General features: G+C 39.1%; 1 non-coding gene across 1 annotated transcript; it reads right to left on the bottom strand.

Moving 5' to 3' along the window:
* Nucleotides 1-18,145: 18,145 nt before the first annotated feature.
* Nucleotides 18,146-18,218, bottom strand: TRNAY-AUA. The gene has a single exon. It is a non-coding gene; the product is annotated as a tRNA-Tyr (tRNA).
* Nucleotides 18,219-18,993: the final 775 nt, after the last annotated feature.

Below are 18,993 nucleotides of genomic sequence, written 5' to 3'. Positions count from 1 at the left end.
AGCATCTTGTGTAATTTCCTTGTATTTTTGTCTTAAAACCTTACTAGCTTAATATCCTGGATTCCGGCTCTAACTTCTTTTTACCCCTGAGGAATTCTTATTTTCTTGCTACTTCAATGGTGCATTCAAGTTTTCTTTTACATTTTATTTACTAGGTTTTTTAAATTTTTAAGTGGGGGTTTACTCTGTATGTCTAGTCCACCATACTAGAGATACAAAAAATAGAAATTCCTCCAGTCACTTTCAGCAGTTTAGAAAAACTCACCAAGACATAAAGGAACACAAAACCACCTTTCTGTGATTCCATTGTTTAAATGTCAGTCAATCAATTAGTTCAGTCAGTTCAGTCACTCAGTCCTGTCCGACTCTTTGCGACCCCAAGGACTGCAGCACACCAGCCCTCCATGTCCATCACCAGCTCCTGGAGTTTTCTCAAACTCATGTCCATTGAGTCGGTGATGCTATCCAACCTTCTCATCCTCTGTCGTCCCCTTCTCCTCCCGCCTTCAATCTTTCCCAGCATCAGGGTCTTTACAAATGAGTAAGTTCTTCACATCAGGTGGTCAAAGTAGTAGAGTTTCAGCTTCAGCATCAGTCCTTCCAATGAATATTCAGGACTGATTTCTTTCAGGATGGACTGGTTGGATCTCCTTGCAGTCCAAGGGATTCTCAAGAGTCTTCTCCAACACCACAGTTCAAAAGCATCAATTCTTCAGTGTTCAGCTTTCTTTATAGTCCAACTCTCACATCTGTAAATGACTACTGGAAAAACCATAGCTTTGACTAGACGGACCTTTGTTGGTAAAGTAATGTCTCTCCTTTTTAATATGTCTAAATGTCAAGAGAACAAATCTCATCCTATTATTCACTAAATAACTCTGCAGCCATAGCATGTTATTTCCCCTCTCTGCATCTGCCTTTCTCAAGTGTAAAGCATGTAAGTTTGTTTGTGTGAGCCATGTGCTTAGCTGTGTCCAGTTCTTTGTGACCCCAAGGACTATAGCCCACAGGCTTCTCTCCCCTTGGGATTTTCCAAGCAGAAATACTGGAGTGGGTTGCCATTTCCTTCTCCAGGAGGCTGGTATACATGACCTTTAAGGATGTTCCCCGATATACTCTTCATTTTTCATTTTATTTCACTGTGGAACATGTATTTTATAATTGTTTTTGACAGTCTCAAATTCCAAACACAATGTTCCTTTTTCAATGATAAGCCTGTTGCCATTTAAGTTATACTTGACATCTCTTGACTCAAAAATACTATCGGAGAACAGATTCTTGATCTCTTCTTACATCCTGTAAACATGCAATATAAGCATAAAGAGCTTTTAGAAAAGACGCACCCTCTGATTCCATGTAGTTCCTTTGCTCTAAGTGAACTCAATCTCATGCTGCTGCTGCTGCTAAGTTGCTTCAGTCATGTCTGACTCTGTGCGACCCCATAGACGGCAGCCCACCAGGTTCCCCCGTCCCTGGGATTCTCCAGGCAAGGACACTGGAGTGGCTTGCCATTTCCTTCTCCAATGCATGAAAGTGAAGAGTGAAAGTGAAGTCGCTCAGTCGTGTCTGACTCTTAGCGACCCCATGGACTGCAGCCCACCAGGCTCCTCTGTCCATGGGATTTTCCAGTGGAGTGGGGTGCCATCACCTTCTCCGCAATCTCATATCTCTCCTGCAACGTTTGCCACAGAGTACATAACACTCTCCTTGCAGAACCAGGAAACTAGAGAAGACAGTTTGGTATAATTTAACCTTTGGAAAAGTTTGGTCATCACCCAATCTATTCCCTAGATCTTCTACTTATCATGGTAGACACCCAAGGTAAAATGAAAGCACAACTAAAATAGTTATAAAAGACTATCATGTGTTTTCAAAACATAAGTATATTATCATGATTACATTTAACCCTCACAACAGTTCTTGATATAGATGTTATCATACCTTCTTTCAGGTGAGGAAAGTGAGATTGACACGGGGCAATTAATAGGTTCCGATTTCACATCTGAAATGCACTGTCTGATAAAGGGTCATTGTTAGTGAAATTATAGGAGAGAGATAAATCTAGGTAAGTAGAACTCTTTGCCTCACAGTAAAATTTAGAGGATTCATGGGTGAGGTAAGAGCCCCTCTGTCAAGATGAGACAATACACAGCATCCATAAGTGCTTAACACACCCTCTGATGCTTGAGGCGGGAGAGACTTTGAACTCTGGCAGGTAGGGCTTAGTGTCCCAGACCTAAGGCCGTGATGTGTTGCAAATTTCTTTTTCTCCTAACTTCTTTCTGACATGATTTTATTTTTTTACAATCTAAATACACATTTCTCCAAAGAAGACATACAGATGTTTAACCATGAAAGATGCTATCACTAATTATTAGAGAAATGCCACCTGATGTGAAGAGCTGACTCCTTGGAAAAGACCCTGATGCTGGGAAAAAATTGAGGGCAGGAGGAGAAGGGGGCCACAGAGGATGAGGTGATTGTATGGCATCATTGACTCAATGGACATGAGACTGAGCAAACTCTGGGAGATGGTGAAGAACAGGGAAGCCTGGAATGCTGCAGTCCATGCGGTTGCAAAGAGTCATACATGACTGAGAAACTGAACAATAAAAAAATTAAAACTATAATGTAGTATCATCTCACAATGGTCAGAATGGCCATCATAAAAAAAATCTACAAAAAAACAATCTACAAGCAATTAATGCTGGAGAGGGTATGGAGAATATGGAGCCCTTCTACACTGTTGGTGGGAATGTAAACTGTTATCATCACTGGTATGGATGTGATTTTAGATTTTAGGAAAATATATTAAGTTTCCTTAAATAGTGCCAATAATACATAACACAAATGGTACAAGGAAGAGGACGAAGAATTCCCTAGGGCCTTCTCCCAGAGTCTTTGGACGTTAACATGTTTCACACTTGTTTTATCACTCATACACACGCATTCACACACTTTTTCTGAACAATTTGAAAGTAAGTTACAAACATAATGACCATTCATAATTCAGTGTGTATTTTCTACAAAGACATTCTGTTACATAACCATAGTATAAATAAAAAATCAGGAAATCAACACTGATCTAAATCTATTATCTAACTTTCAGATGGCATTCGCATTTTTCCACTTATTCCTAAATTGTTCTTTCTATCAAAAGAAAATCCTGGGCCACATACTTTGTTCTGTTTTTGTCTTTCACAACACTGACATTTTTGAAAAAAACAAGTTAGATATAATTTAGAATGCCCCTCATTTTTGAGTTTTCACATGATGATACATGTTTCCAGTTATGCATTTTTGACAGGAATACCCCAGACATGATGCTGTGTCATTCTCAGTGCATAAGGTCAGGAGGAACAGGATATTATTCATCCTATTCATATACATATTAACCTCGATCACTGGCTTAGTTGGTATGCGCTAGGTTTCTTCACTGTAAAAATATTGTTATTTTGTCATCTGTAATCATAAGTATCTTACTAAACAAAACTTTGTGGTCTAGGTAAATATCTTAATCTCTACTGTTTCACCCACTTGCACTATCATGTACCTTCATCAATGAATAATATGCTTGCTAAATGATGATTTTTCTGATTTCATTGTTCCTTCCGCATTTATGAGATGGCCCTCGAATCCAAGGAAGAGCTTTTACTTCTTCATCATTTATTTATTTGCTTATTTATTTATAGCATTCTACACATCTGTATACAGTCCATGTTGCAAATTGCTTAATTATCATAGCCCTTAGTCTTCCTCTGTAAAATGGCAATGATAATATTTACCACCTTGATTTGGTGTGCTAAGTTAATATATGTAAAGTCCTTAAAATCATATGAAATAAATTGGAGCTTTTTGTATTAGTAATAATAGTAATAATTATATGACTCTCTCTTTTCACATCATAAGATAAAGAAATGGCAACCCACTCCAATATTCTTGCCTGGAGAATCCAATGGACGGAGGAGCCTGGTGGGCTACAGTCCACGGGGTCGCAAAGAGTCAGACACGACTGAGCCATTTCATTTTCACTTTTCTTTCTTTCAGTGCTTTATTATCTCAGACAAGCAATTTAGACTCTCTTGGTTACATTTTTCTCGCCTATAAGACAAAGGAATTCAGAGAAATGGTCTTTAATTAAATTACATTTCTAGTGTAAGAAATTAAGACTCTGTACCTATAAAATATTTGTATATAAACCTATTTTCTTCCAGCAAACTGTCAAATATTCTGTAATAGCTTTGCAATATGATTATCTTCCATAATTCTTCGTGTTCTTCCAAAATATCAAAAGATACATATCTTCTCTCTGAATAAACAGTTTGGGGATTCCATCTAATCATACTTTAAATTTTAGTAATATCAGTTGGTCACTGCTGTTTTCTAAGTATGCTGATGATTTTTGATAAAATGTGAAATAGCTAAAGACAGATGGCTTGCAACTCCAACTGTTGGAGTTTATTTTCCTCTGCCAGGAAGGTCCATGATCCTTCAACAGATGTAGTCTCAGACCACATGATGGCACATTTGCATATTAGAGAAGGAAGAATTCAAACTTAAAATTTCTTCCCAAACACATAAGTCCCAGTATGAAGTGTAACCAGTGAGTAGCTTGAAACTTTCTCATAGGTAGCCTTAGACAAGTCTTTGCACATCGTGAAAATGAAGAATATACTAATGGAAAGCTAGTAATGGATTAATCTTTTTATCAAACATTTCCCTAGGATAGATTGTTTGGGATACTGGAAAGGGCCCTGGACTTGAATTTTGAATCTCTGGGCTTAATTTTTTGTCTTTACCAGTCCCATGAACTGGATCAAGTTATTTAAGTTTTCTGATTTTAAATTTTTTCTTATGTCAAAATGGAATAGCCTGTCACATATCATAAAGATATTTTGAAAAGAAAATAAGTAATTTCAGTGAAAGCACCTAGTATATGAATGATGCTCAATAAGCATGAAAGAAACACACACACATACTTTAGGTCCAGTATAAGGTCCAGTATAGCCAGAATAACCAATCTTTAATATTTTCTACTATTTCAGCAACTAAACTTGGAAAGTTAGGAAGGACTATCTTTCAATTTGAGTATCTGAGAATTGTCAGTAATGATTAACTTATGACAGATCTATTATAGTAGCCAGACTGTTGTTGTTGCTCAGTCCTTAGGTCATGTCTGACTATTTGCAACCCCATGGACTGCAGCACGCCAAGCTTCCCTGTCCTTCACTATCTCCTGGAGTTTGCTCAAACTCAAGTCCTTTGTCCTTTGAGTTGGTGATACTATCCAACCAGACTGAGTGGAGCACAATCACTTAAGGGGTACTTCCCAAATGAATCTGACATTTCAGGATCCCTGTTCTAGAATGAAGAAGGATGAAGAGCGTACCAAAGAACCATCACAGCACCATGTGAAGACAATCAGCTACCAGGAGTGAAACATTGATGAGGAATACTGGTAGCTTAATACCTGGTACCTAAAAGAAGGTAGATGAGTTACTGTACCATGTAAGAGTATAGCTCTGGAATCAAATTACCAGTTCATAGCGGGGCCCTACCATTTTACAGCTATGTAGCCCTGGCTCATTATATAATACCATTGAGTCTACTTCCTCATCTCTAGATTGAAAGCTGTCAAAAGGTGTAAATATGTTCATCTGATGAAGCACTTAAGCACTTAGTACAGTGCCCACATAAAATAACCACCAAATGAATGTTGTTTAATTATCTTGAACTCATCAGATACTTTGAACTATTGTGCCTGTACACACACTGTTTCTTATGCTTGGAAAGTCTTTCCCACACCCCTCTGCTTAGTAGACTCCTCCTTATCCGTCAATATTTAAGATCTTATATCAGGATGCCATTCTCTGCTTTCTGTATACCCATCTCTGCCAGTGAAATTGTTCCCCATGTGCAGATCTTCTCACTACCCAAAGAAAATCCTGAGCAATTACCTGACAAGTCCTAATTCATCTCCCCTTTTCCTGTCATCCCTCATACAATCTGCTCATACTTATCTAAATTGGCCTTAGAGATGTAGTTCTTCCTTATGCCCATGTCTTTATTTCCCTGCTATTTTCTCTCAAAATACTTTCCCTGGATGAGCTCTTGCTTTCTCCTATCTTAGTTCTACAAAATCTGCATCTCTAATTCATACTTTTCTACTAAGTCTAAGACACATATAATTGTCAGTCTCCCCAAAATAGCCTTCTGTAGGTCTTGCAAACACTTCAAATTCAACATGCACAAAACCAAGTTAACTCTCAAATTTTTTCTTCAATTATCTCTTTCATGCCACCATGGAAAATAGTTTGTTCCTAAAATTTTGAAAATAGAGATGCCATATGATCTTGCAGTTAAACTCCTAGGTAGTAACGTGAAACAATGAAAACAAATGTGTGCACAAAAATTTGTACACAAACGTTCATAGGAGGATTATTCAGGATAGCCAAAAAGCAGAAACAATCTTAGTAACCACCAACTGATGGTAAACAAAATGTGGTTTATCTGTACAATAGAATATTATTAAGCTTAAAAATGAATGAAGTTCTGATACATGGTACAAAACAGAGGAACTTTTAAAACATTATAATAAGCAAAAGAAGCCAGACACAGTTTGCATGATATAATTTATATGAAATTTGCAAAATATTCAAATCCATAAAGGCAGAAATATTTTGCCAGGGAGTAGGGTTGAAGGGGATGGGAAATGGTTTCTAATGGGGTATGAGGCATCCTTGGGGTGATGGAAATGTTTTAAAATGATAGTTGCACAACTGAATATAGTAAAAACCACTGATTTGTACAGTTTAAGAGGGTGAATTTTATGTTATATGAATTACATCTCAATTTTTTTTAATCTCCTTTTCAATGATCCTTACTTCAGTATATCACACCATCACTCCCTCACTATCACATTCATTAACCCTAGAAAATTCAGCAACATTTCTCACTTTCTGTAATCCCCAACACATTAAAAAATGTCAAATATTTTAATCTTCTCTTTAAATAGTGTCCCTGATCCATCATCTTTAATATAAGCACCAGGGGGAGAAGTTTTAATTCCCACCTTTTCGCAGTGTGTCATAGTTTACAAAGTTCTATCCTTCATATATCATCATCAGAATAACTCTATAACAATGGAAGAACAAAATAAGTGATACCAAAGTTATATAATTAATTTGGTTTTAAACCTTAGACCTTTGGTTCCAAATCCAACATTATTTGACCCAATTCACTGTGTATGCTATGTACATAGGTCCAATCACTAGAAAGTACCAGTGGTAAGGACAACCCACTCTCTCTAATGCTAAACAAAGGAAGGGAAAGATCAAAGAAACATGGGCAACCTCCCATTTAGAGCCGCTAATTGGAGAGAACAAGCATCATCTTATGGCAGAAAGTGAAGAAAAACTAAAGAGCCTCTTAATGAAAGTGAAAGAGGAGAGTGAAAAAGTTGGTTTAAAACTCAACATTCAGAAAACTAAGATCATGGCATCCAGTCCCATCACTTCATGGCAAATAGATGGGGAAACAGTGGAAACAGTGGCTGACTTTATTTTGCGGAGCTCCAAAATCACTGCAGATGGTAACTGCAACCATGAAATTAAAACACGCTTACTCCTTGGAAGGAAAGTTATGACCAACCTAGACAGCATATTAAAAAGAAGAGACATTATTTGCCAACAAAGGTCAGTCTAGTCAAGGCTATGATTTTTCCAGTAGTCATGTATGGATGTGAGAGTTGGACAATAAAGAAAGCTGAGCACTGAAGAATTGATGCATGCTGTAGTCCATGGGGTTGCAAAGTGTTGGACACAACTGAGCGACTGAACTGAACTGAATATAGAATTATTTTTATATAAATTAGTCATTGAAACTCTAAATCAGGGATTCTCAATCTGGAGTTATTGTGCCTCCTAAAAGACATTGACAATGTCTGGAGATATTTTTATCAGGACTAGGTGGGATTTGGGGGATGCTACCAGAAGACAGGAGAATTTAGGAATACCATTAAACTTCCGACAGTGTACAATGCAGCTCCCCAAAGAGTTATCCAAATGTGAATAGTGCTGAGGTTGAGAAAATCCATTCCAAATGTATTCTCAGTTACTAAACATTGCAAGCTATATTCTCAACTGGCAGATCTCTATTGTTTGGTTGTAAAGAACTCCAACCAAGTCAGTCCATGGCCCAAGAGCCTCGGGCTTTGTTTAAAATAAACTTTTGTTTGTTTGTTTGTTTTAATTCAGTTGACCTAAAACCTTAATGTTTACTTACTGTGCTCAAAGTATTAAGATATGCATTTTGGGGAAATATGTAAATGAGTATAACATGCTGCATACCCTCCAGAAATTTATAAGTATTAAATGTGACAACTTCCTAGAAAACAAGGACCATGTAATCTCAGTACCTACATGATCAGTGTTTAACAGTTATTTATTAATTAAAGAATGGGCTTCCCTTGTAGCTCAGTCAGTAAAGAATCTGCCTGCAGTGCAGGAGACCTGGGTTCTATCCCTGGGTTTGGAAGATCCCCTGGAGAAGAAAATGGCAGCCCACTCCAGTATCCTTGTCTGGAAAATCTCATGGACAGAGGAGCCTGGTGGGCTACAGTCCATGGGGTCGCAAAGAATCAGACATGACTGAGCCACTAACACTTACTTACTTACTAATTAAAGAACAAAAGCGCCTCAGTAGTTCTCAAAATCTTCCCAATTTCCTCAAGTCCCACATTCAAATTTCAGTTCAGTTCAGTTGCTCAGTCATGTCTGACTCTTTGCAACCCCATGGACTGACTGCAGCACGCCAGGCTTCCCTGTCCATCAACAACTCCCAGAGCTTACTCAAACTCATGTCCATCAAGTCGGTAATGCCATCCAACCATTTCATCCTCTGTTTGCCCCTTCTCCTCCTGCCTTCAATCTTTCCCAGCATCAGGACCTTTTCCAATGAGTCAGTTCTTCGCATCAGGTGGCCAAATGATTGGAGTTTCAACTTCAGCATCAGTTCTTCCAATGAATATTCAAGACTTATTTCCTTTAGGATTGACTGATTTGATCTCCTTGCAGTCCTAGGGACTCTCAAGAGTCTTCTCCAACGCCACAGTTCAAAAGCATCAATTCTTCAGCACTCAACTTTCTTTATAGTTCAACTCTCACATCCATACATGACTACTGGAAAGACCATAGCTTTGACTAGATGGACCTTTGTCAGCAAAGGAATGTCTCTGCTTCTTAATATGCTGTCTAGGTTGGTCAGAGCTTTTCTTCCAAGGAGCAAGTGTCTTTTAATTTCATGGCTGCAGTCACCATCTGCAGTGATTTTGGAGCCCAAGAAAATAGTCTCTCACTGTTTCCATTGTTTCCCTATCTATTTGCCATGAAGTGATGGGATCAGATGCTATGATCCTCATTTTTTGAATGTTGAGCTTTAAGCCAACTTTTTCACTCTCCTCTTTCACTTTCATCAAGAGGCTCTTTAGTTCTTCTTCACTTTCTGCCATAACCGTGGTGTCATCTGCCTATCTGAGGTTATTGATAATTTTTGACATTCAAATTTATCATTCACTAATGTTCAAGGTCTGATATTTCATAATGAAAATTGAGATTATGCATATGATTCAACTTAGCCTCTGTTTCCCCTCATCTTCATTCATAACCTCTATTTTCTTCTCTCTTTCAAATCTCAGAGAATGAGGAATCCCTCATGCTACACAAGGCCAATTCCTCTGTTCCATTTGTTTCCTTAGTTCTCTCACCCAATTTCATCATTTTCAAGATCTGAGTTGATCAAAATCTAATACCTGATTTATGTAAGGTACATGATTCAGTGATCAGAATATAGTAAATGTCCAATGAATATAGCTCGTATAGTCCCCCTCCAATTCCATTCTCTCTCTTCCTGAAACATAACATTCATTTGATTTATATCCACCTTAATTTTTTCCTTATCTTTTGAGGCTACTTCTCTCTGTTCCCATTTTCTCAGTTCCCACTCATTTAACAGTCTGAAATCTTATTTTTCTTCTATTATTCACTGAAATTGCTCTCAAAGATAACAGTCTCCACATTGCAAAATTCCAAGGAGGAGTGATTCTTTAACTCGAAGCATGTGCCCTTTCCTAAAAACATGGCAATATATATCCAGATACAAACATTTTTTAATAACATTTTTTTTTTTCAAATAATTGACTGACACATCCATTGACCCAAGTAAAATGCTCTGCAGTTAACAATCCTCACTGGAGAACTATGTTGCATTTAACCCTGTTTTATCTCCAGTGGATGCCTGGGGCCAGGAAGAAGATATTCTACCTTTACTTCTTCAGCACTTATTCCATGCAAGATGCTTTATAGGATACACTGAGAGAGATCATTGAACAATATTTCCACCCTCTAGAAGCTCATATTAAGAACTGTTTGGGAAAGGAATGAGTAGTTTTTTGAGATTTCAAACCTGGATGCCTGGGAATATGGTAATAGCATTCATCAAAAAGGTGAATCAATAAAGGCATCTATGTTCACCACTATAGAACCAACATCACTGAAAAAGAGAACCAAGGAAATAGAGTGATATGGAATTCAAACACTGTCTGGCCTTGGACATACTATGATTGAGGAGTAAATAAGAAAGATATCCAGGTGGAGAAATGGGTAAGAGGCTGGAGGAGGGACTGTCTAGTACTGATAAGGGAGATTTTGACCTGCTCAGGAGAATCTGAGACTCAAACATGATTAGAATGAAGGATCAAATTAGGTTAGAGTTAAATGTTCCTATTCTTTAGATAATATCCCCCCCCAGATAAAAGTGAAAAATTCAATTTTTGATTAAGAAATTAAAATTTTCAGCAGTTATAGGATTGTGAATAAAGTCATAGTCATTGGAGTCAGACTGCTGTGATATATCTAAACCTTGATCCACAACATGCTATGGCTGACATCTTAAGCAAATATGTGACTTCACTAAATGCTAATTTCTTCACCTGCAAAATGAGGATACTTATAATAATACTTAATATATAATGTTGAGAATATTTAGTGAAACAATATATACAGGAAACAGAATAGTATATGACACATAATAAGGAGTGACTAAATTATAATGGATCACATTGTTTTTACTATTAGAATTTTTAAATTAAATATGCATTTATAAAGTCTTGAAAACTAGGAAGCCAAATATGCAAAATTTTCCGAAAATAAATATATTTCTCATTGTTAAACTTCATGTTCAAGAAAAAGAGCCATTTTTTTTTTATATTTCACAAATTATAACTTCCTGGCAGCAATTTATTGAAATGTTCTGTACTTCCATCTATACATAGAAAGATGGTAATTTATATCCAGATTTATGAACCTAAGGCTCTCAGAATTTGTTATTAAAAAAAAGATTGGTTGAAATTAATGATGACAACTGAGTCATTAATTTACTCATTCAACACATCTTGAAAGCATTCTATATGTCAGGCCCCATGATAGGCATTAGGGATACAGAATAGAAAAGTCTATGCCTTTACAGAGCTTACAGCCTAGTAAGGAAATCATTTTGTGAATGTAATTACAAATGTTGATAAATACCATGGATAAAATGTAAAGCAAGGTATGAAATTATGTCATAAGGAATCCAATTTATCTGAAGGTACAAAGAAAGCCTCCATGGAGAAGTGATATTTGACCTCTATTCTGAAGTCATTTGAGTGATGGGGAGGTGAAGAGTTTCCCAAGCAAAGGGAATAGCATATGTTCGGACTCTGCAGAAGGAGGGAGCACTAAAACTTAGAGAAAGAGGAAATCAAGTTCTACAGTTTAGTAGATATGATAGCAATAGAGGAACACCACTTAAATCTCCATTCAAAATAACTTTCTCTAAGAAACATGATTGGAGAAGGCAATGGCACCCCACTCCAGTACTCTTGCCTGGAAAATCCCATGGACGGAGGAGCCTGGTAGGCTGCAGTCCATGGGGTCGCTAGGAGTCGGACACGACTGAGCGACTTCACTTTCATGCATTGGAGAAGGAAATGGCAACCCACTCCAGTGTTCTTGCCTGGAGAATCCCGGGGACGGCGGAGCCTGGTGGGCTGCCGTCTATGGGGTCGCACAGAGTCGGACATGACTGAAGCGACTTAGCAGCAGTAGCAGCAGCAAGAAACATGATTAACTGCAGCCTGCAGCCAACCCCCCTTAGATCCAGCACAGTGTTCACACTGAGGGAAGACTTTTGCTGGGCTTATCCCAACCAAAGACCAAGCACAGTGGGGATACTAGAGCCTGGTCATTCTCACTTGACATGAGACGCCTCTAGCAAGCATTGCTTAGAGTTCCCATCAGCCTGGGCAACATTTTCTCAGAATTGCTCTATAGTTTGAGGCTCTTCCTATTTATCCTCCTTCCTTCCCCTTCTCATCTCGTAGCTTTCAGATATCTATTTGCATAGTGATCCAAAGGCTCGTTCTATCTACTTTTATTCCCTTCCCTTTATCATTTGCACAATTAAGATCAATCCTGAATGTACCATTTTCACCTTACAGTGGATTATCCCTGACACCACCTGACTTAAAATTGATGGTTCTTACATAATTCAGTCCATAATGGGTAGTGCCAGGTGTATGTTCTTTTGCTCCCCCGTGAGCAAGACTTCTGTTTCTACTAGAACCCAGTTAGACACAAGGGACTTTCTCAAAAGGCATATAATTTTCTATTGCAGATGGCATGGCCTTGCTCCAAAATCTGGGGGCTGTGCTGTGAATTTTCCAACAGGGTTTACCATAAACTCTATACTACATTCTTTCCTACCACTGACAATTACAACTTCATTGAATCTGCTCAAGCTGCAGGATCTCTTGCATTACAGCTTGGACCTGTTGCCATTCTTCAAGGCGTAAAGAAGGCGCTAGCACGAGGGGCATAAGCATCAGTAAGAAGTGCAGTGGTGGCGCCCTCTGCAGGCCAGCGCTGACACTAGGAGAGTGGTCTCAGAACTGGGCTCCTTCATTAACCATGGGCATGATGGACTCCCTATCACTCTAGGTGACAGTATTTAAACACCAGATGCCAGACCCACTGTGACCCAGGTGTTCTTTTCCACTAGGGTGTCTTTCCAGGTCCACACTAGTGAAATCATGGCACAACTGTGTAACCAGAACTATCTGTCCTCCACATTCCAGTCAAGAATTCTTCCTCCTTGCCAGCTCGTCACCAAGTGAGCCAATCCCCAAACCTCTATCTTCTCAAGCCACTCTTGGTACCATATTGTTTCAGTTTAGGTTCACTGAGAATCAGACGCCAAAATGGAACTTGATGAACAAGGGGTCTGCTGGGGGAAATGTGCAGTTGCATTTCAGCCAAATTCAGGGATGAACTTGAAAGATAGCAGAAAGGGAAAATCTTCACTCTGAGCTATAAATAGTAAACCTATTCATGGATACTTTGTGGGGAAAAAAGGTGGTCCTAAGTGAGATTATATACAGCTCTCTGGGCAATGATTAACCACCTGACCAGATTATAGGAACCTTAATGGAAAGGCCTCAAAAATTAGAGTTAGGGAGGTCTGGGATAGAGGCATGTGAATGGACATACATGAAAGACCACACATGGTATAAAAAGTTTTGTATCATCTAGTGATGCAAACCAGAAACAACCACCATGGAAGAGGCATTGAAAACAAAGTAGACAGGCAGTGAGTTGACATAATCCAGTCTTTTTAATCAGCCATCCAAGAACTGGCATGATGGACGCACGAATGGAGTAGCCGCAGAGGCAGAAATAGAGGCCACGTGTAAGCCAAACAGCATGAAGCCCCTTTACCAACGCTGATCTAGATTCTGTTGGCTCTGAATGTCACACCCAAGCAACCATGTCATAGCAAACTGACTGAATTAGGCTTCTTGCATCCTAGATGAACCAGCACCCATCCTCACAGAGATAGACGTCAATTCTATGGATTGACTTTCTTTACTAACCAGCACTGCGATTCAGGGACTTATGGAAAGTCTGATTCTCAAGCATGGAATACCATTTCAAGTGTGGGGACCACATATCATCTGAGCACAGACCCACTTCACAATGAAAGGAATACAGGAGAGAGCCCATGACCATGGAGTTCAGTGCTTGCATTGGGACAAAAAGCAACTATAACATTCTAACATGAATTTGTTTATATTAATTACTATAGCATTTACATAGATCTGAAAGGAGTCACATAGGACACTTGATCTTAGCCAAAAGATCGAGAAGCGATAGGAGTCACACACTTATGTGTATCAGCAGGCTGGGAATTCAGCTAAGAGTTGATGCCATGAGTTTGAAATCCAGAGAGTGGAACAACCAGCTGGGAATTCTGTTGGAACTTCTATGCTGCAGTCTTAAAACAGAATTCCTTCTTCAATTTTTCTCTCTCCCCTTGCATTTTACTATAAATGCAAGAAGGAGAAACCAAGCAGAATCTGGGATTCTTGGCAGTAACCTGGCTTGAAGATGCATCACTCCAGTCACATGTCTCTCTTCTCCCTGTGTGTCTTTAGATCATCTTCCCTCTGTGATTGTATCTGTGTCCAAATATTCCCTTTTTGTAAGGACGGCAGTCATAGCGGATTAGAGCCCAGTCTCATTTTAACTAGATTCTTTCTGTAAAGGCCCTATTTCCAACCAAGACCACATTCTGAGGTACTAGGGCTTAAAAGTTCAACAGGCCTCTTGAGGGGGAAAGCAATTCAAATCATAACATTATAGAAAAGACATTAGTTTGTCATTTACAAATAAGGTCAAGGATTATTTGCACATGAAAAACCCTTACAAATCCATTCAGTATTCCACGTCCCACAGGTTTAAATTACTAAATTTAGTCCAAAGTTTGCAAACTTTGAAGCAGATTTTAGCTCAACTCCCTTGTTTTATAAACAGAAGAAATGAAGTTAAAAAATCAAACAAATATTTTAACTTAAAATTTAGTCCCACTTCAATGCTCCTACTCCACTTTCTGTCTATATACTATTTAAACAGAGACTCTAAAGAGGTCAGTTTTTCTAGTAATCAGAATATTTGGGTAACCAAATATACTATGTCCATGAACTTTATAAGTCTTTGATTGGGACTTCCCTGGTGGTACAATGGATGAGAAGCTGTCTGCCAATGCAGGGGACACGGGTTTGACCCCTGGTCTGGGAAGATTTCATGTGCCAAGAAGCAACTAAGCCCATGAGTCACAACTACTGAGACCACATGCTGTAACTCCTGAAGCCCAGGCATCTAGAGCCTGTGCTCCACAACAAGAGAAGCCACCACGGTGACAAGCCAGGGCACCACAACTAGGGAGTAGACCCTACTCACAGCAACTAGAGAAAGCCCAATACAGCAATGAAGACCCAGCACAGCCAAAAATAAACAAACATTTTTTTAAAGTCTGTGATTAGCTACAAATATTTATAGTCATCTAAATGGAAAAATATAGTGTTCTAGAGTTACATTAGTCATCTCAGTCTAAATTATTACTTAGTAATAGAATGCCCTGAAGTCTTATTGGCTTGCAGTGACAAAGCTGTATTCCTCACTCACATTACCTGTTCATCATGGGTCAACCCTGGCTCTGATCCACTTTATGTGGTTTATGCTATTACCTAGACTGAGGAGCAGTCCCTTTCTGGCACATGCAGAAAGGAAAGGGAGGCCCAGGCACAAAGCATCTACGGGCTAGACCAGAAACCCCTTTGCCCTTTCTCCACCAGCTTTACACACACCAAATAGCAAGCAACGAATGTATACCACTGGGGAAGGTGAAAGGGCATGAATAAAGATCCCCACTATGTAGCATGTGTCACAAGGAAAATGAGCAATAAGGATCAAGTATGTACATTGAGAAAAACCCTCCAGCACCACAATTCCCACCCTAAGCATGAGGCATTTTTAAAGGAAAGCTTATGATAGCTTGCTGCTGCTGCTGCCGCCAAGTTGCTTCAGTCATGTCCGACTCTGTGTGACCCCACAGACGGCAGCCCACCAGGCTTCCCCGTCCCTGGGATTCTCCAGGCAAGAACACTGGAGTGGGTTGCCATTTCCTTCTCCAAGGCATGAAAGTGAAAAGTGAAAGTGAAGTCGCTCAGTCGTGTCCAACTCTAGCGACCCCATGGACTGCAGCCTACCAGACTCCTCCATCTGTGGGATTTTCTAGGCAAAAGTACTGGAGTGGGGTGCCATTGCCTTCTCCAATGATAGCTTAAGGGCAATGATAGCAACAACAAAACCCAAGCCCCACTTAACAACAAACTAGATTTTTTCAACCCCAAAATTATTGTCCTAACAAGATGTGTGCCCATTTTTTTGAGTAAGTAAACATTTACTCAAGTTTCTCTTACTCTGCATGAGATGACTGGTATTCAATAAAAAATTATAAACACACAGAGAAAACAACACGTTGTCAAGAGAAAAAGAAACATTTCACAGTATCAAAATCAGAAAGGACTGAAGTGTTGGATTTTAACTATGGTTAATACATAAAGAATTCAGTGAAAAATATGAACATTAGCAGGAAATTTCAGCAAACAGATGGAAATCCTGAGTCAAATGGCAATAGAAGAAATAATAAGGATTGCACTGGAGATGAAGAGTTCCCTTGTCAGACTCATCACCAAATTTGACACAGCCAAGGAAAGAATCCATGAATTTGAATTAGAAATTACTCAAATTAAGACACAAAGAGAAAAAAGTGAAAACCCAGCAAATAAAATGCACACAAACAAGCAGAAAAACAGAACAGAGCATTCAAAAACTGTGACAATATCAAACAGTCCAGCATATGTGTAATTGGAGTCTCAGAATGAAAAGAAAGAGATAATGATGCAGAAAGAATATTTGAAAAAATAAAGGCCAAAAATTTCACAGAAAAAAAATTACATCAAACCACAGATCCAAGAATCTCGGAGCACCCATGCAACATGAAACCTAAATACCCTATTTTGCTAGTCCTCTCCAGGACCCTATCAGATAGCGGAAGTAAATGTCCATACTTCTCTCGATGAAGAAAGATTGAATATTTTATCCACATTCATATAAGGCGTTTGCCAAACACCATTTTCTCTGTCTGCTACTTGGCTGAATTTGTTTGCCACTTCACACAAGTACTTGCTGTTCCATCTTGAAGGTACTATTTAAATGTCATTTTTTTCTCTTTAATAAATTCTAATACAACATTGTTTTTAGAAAATACATTTATTTTCTAAAAATATTTTATTTTCTAAAAATTATTTAGATAATCTAGCACCAAACTTGGCATAATTCTATACCATAGGGTTCCTATGATTTAGATCTGAGGGGGCCATTTGTGAATCTCCTCTCAGAATTACGGGCAGGAGATGAGCATGCGCATCTTCCACTTTTAGCTATCTATGTTTGCCTGAGAATTCTAGGGTTTCTGTTCCTAATCATAGCTTGAGGAGAGCAGGGAGCCTTCTATGGTGACTAACTTTTGTATTCTACACCCTTCAACTGCTTTCTCTTCCATAGTTGGAGAATTGTATGTGTCTAGGGAATTTGTTTCCTGGGGTCTAGGATATGATGCTTCCCAGGTGCACTAAAGGTAAAGAACATGCCTGCCAATGCAGGAGATGTAAGAGATTCTGGTTGAATCCCTGGGTCAGGAATATCCCTTGGAGGAGGACAGGGCAACCCACTCCAGTATCCTTGCCTGGAGAATCCCTTGGACAGAGGAGTAAGTAAGTAAGTAAGTGTTACTCGCTCAGTGGTGTCTGACTCTTTGCGGCCCCATGGACTGCAGCCCACCAGGTTCCTGTGTTCATGAGGTTTCCCAGGCAAGAATACTGGAGTGGGTTGCCATTCCCTTCTCCAGGGGATCTTCCTGACCCAGGGATTGAACCTTGGTCTCCCACATTGCAGGCAGATTCTTTACCATCTAAGCCATCAGGGAAGTCTGGACAGACCATGGAGGCTGGTTAGCTACAGTCCATAAAGTCACAAAGCATCAGATATGACTGAAGCAACTTAAGATGCAGAGGATATGGTAGGAGAAAAAGCAAAGCAAAGTGAAGTCTCTCGGTCATGTCCAACTCTTTGAGACCCTGTGGACTATGTCCATGGGATTTTCCAGGCAAGAATACTGGAGTGGGTTGTCATTTCCTTCTCCAGGGGATCTTCCTGACCCAGGGATCGAACCCGGGTCTCCTGCATTATAGGCAGATGCTTTACCACCTGAGCCACCAGGGAAGTCTCTTATGGGAGGGGGGTTGGGGTGAATTCTTCCTGGCCTCATCTTCTCTCAAACTTCTGTCTGTTACACCTAAGCTGGTTTTTTTTAAATAAAAATAATAATTTTATTATTATCATTATTGTTTTTTTCCAGTCACAGCCCACTTATGCAGCAATATTTACTTCTTATTTTCTGAGCATGGATGGGAAAATGTCACAAGATTAAATATATGCACACAAGAAAAGGAAGAGGGAGGGGTAGGAGAGAGGCTCAAGAGGGAGGGGATATATGTATATTTACAGCCGATTCAAGTTATTATACAGCAGAAACCAACACAACATGTAAAGCAATTGTGCTTCAATTAAAAATAAAAAAGAAATAAAAATCACATCAGTTTATTATATCACATAATATCACTACTATCACTGTTATGATTACATTATTGCATCACAATTAGTTCACTAAATGAACATTTCTTCATTGTTCCTGACACCAATCCATCTCCATTGTCTACATAAAAATCAAGTAAAGCATGCTCCAGCAAATTCCAAAATTCTTGATGACATATCTCCTATATCCTTCCAGCTCCCATCTCCTGACCTTTAGCTTGTGGGGTTTGTATCTCTTAGTTTTGCTTTCCCTGCCTGGATTCTGAGAGTTCTTAACCTCTAACCCATTGACTCTTCCCCTGATTGTCTCAACCAGCACACTCCACCCTTGTTGGGTCATCCAGGGACCCACACCTCAGCACAGACTCTTCCCAGCAAGCACGGAGACTCTTTTAAAGGCTGG

This window comes from Bubalus bubalis, chromosome 6 (assembly GCF_019923935.1).
Source record: "Bubalus bubalis isolate 160015118507 breed Murrah chromosome 6, NDDB_SH_1, whole genome shotgun sequence".
In the NCBI taxonomy this organism is placed as follows: Eukaryota; Metazoa; Chordata; class Mammalia; order Artiodactyla; family Bovidae; genus Bubalus; species Bubalus bubalis.
The sequence above is the reverse complement of the archived record's forward strand: the minus strand, read 5'-3'. Positions and strand labels throughout refer to the sequence as shown.